This window comes from Branchiostoma floridae, chromosome 1 (genome assembly GCF_000003815.2).
Source record: "Branchiostoma floridae strain S238N-H82 chromosome 1, Bfl_VNyyK, whole genome shotgun sequence".
NCBI lineage: Eukaryota > Metazoa > Chordata > Leptocardii > Amphioxiformes > Branchiostomatidae > Branchiostoma > Branchiostoma floridae.
In genome coordinates this window covers 34,975,803-34,977,338 of record NC_049979.1, presented here as the reverse complement: position 1 = coordinate 34,977,338, position 1,536 = coordinate 34,975,803, and positions in this window count along the sequence as shown.

Sequence of the window (1,536 nt, the reverse complement as noted above, 5' to 3'; positions counted from 1 at the left end):
TGAACAGATTAGAACTTTAGTGACTGAAAAGCGATGATTTAAACCACATTCCAACACGCTCCAAACAATATTCGAGGGGAGACGACGCGCGCGGTGAACAAAAAACTAGTAATTCCGTTAAAACCAGTACTGTACCAAACCAAAAAACGTAATACAAGATGATCCTAAAAACTAACACAACGAATTACGACGAATACAGACTCCAAATCTCCCCCTCCAAACAGCCTAACAAGCCTGGGAAAGTGGACTTGCGATCGAAGCGAGCCCGCGCCAAGAAAACAACGCCAGTGCCTTGTTTACGTCATGCATCACCGAGCCCGTGGCACTTTCTGGTGGCTCAGCTGGGTAAGACCCCATCGACCACTACACATTTTCCATTATAAAAACTAGGGCTGGGTATCGGTACAGCGTACCGGTACAAAACCGGTTTTTCTTATTGGACCGGTCCAGATAAACCGGACCTAAATAAATTAGGTGGACCGGATGTTGGACCGATTAGAAAATTAACAGATTATCAGACATTCACACGTTTTGGCGCTTGCAAGTGGAAGAAAATAACAAGAGTGAAGTAGAGCAGACTTTATAGTAATTTCTACAAAGTTTTACAGCCAATCGTAAATGTACTTATTGGCCCGCAGTCCGGAATAAAACTATTTTTCTGGAATCAAATTGTGACTTCTTGGCCACTATAGACAGGTGACCACTAAAGAGTGGTGGTCATCTGTATAGAGATATGCTGATCAATCAACCACGAGACATAAACCACATATGATTTCAGGAGATATAGAAAGAATACTAGAGAGGCAACATTTTTGTGAAAATGCAGAATGCTTCCCAGCGGTTTTAACGGTCACTAGTCGACCGCTAGATTTTCATCGCAGCAACTTTTTGATTACGCGAATCCACCCCCGCCTCCTCTTGCCGCGGCACTGATTACTAGTGTGGTTATATACATTCACCTGCAAGCTCTGTTTCTTTATTAAAACATGCCCACAAATGCAGAACAGAAAGTCAAAGGTTTTGGTGGGTTTTTATGTTCTGATTGAAATTACAACCGAAAACATCCATGGTTTGCTGGTTCGTCGACTAACATACCATGTGAAAACATGTAATATATACAAAGACCATGTTCACCTTCCATTCTGGTTGGCGTATTATAAATCTATGCCATGCAGTTACTCAATATGCTTTGATAGAAAAAATGAAATAATGAAATGAAATAGAAAAAATGAAATGAAAAGTGCATGTTAAAAACCAATTACCTGTGTTTAAACCCCATGCATAATACATATACATGTGTATAACATATTGGCTCCTCTTCTGCCCGTGTTTTTTTTTTACTTGCTCTGCCATGTTTGCTTTAATTTTTACACATACAAAAGCACACAGTATCTACAATCATTGTAATTTACCTAAAAAAGACGAGCTTTAAAATCTACATTTTACAGCCGTTTTTATATTGTCCGATCCGCACGAATGTATTTCCGTGCCCGATACGTTGCCGTGACGTAGGCGAAACCATTCTATATATGTAAC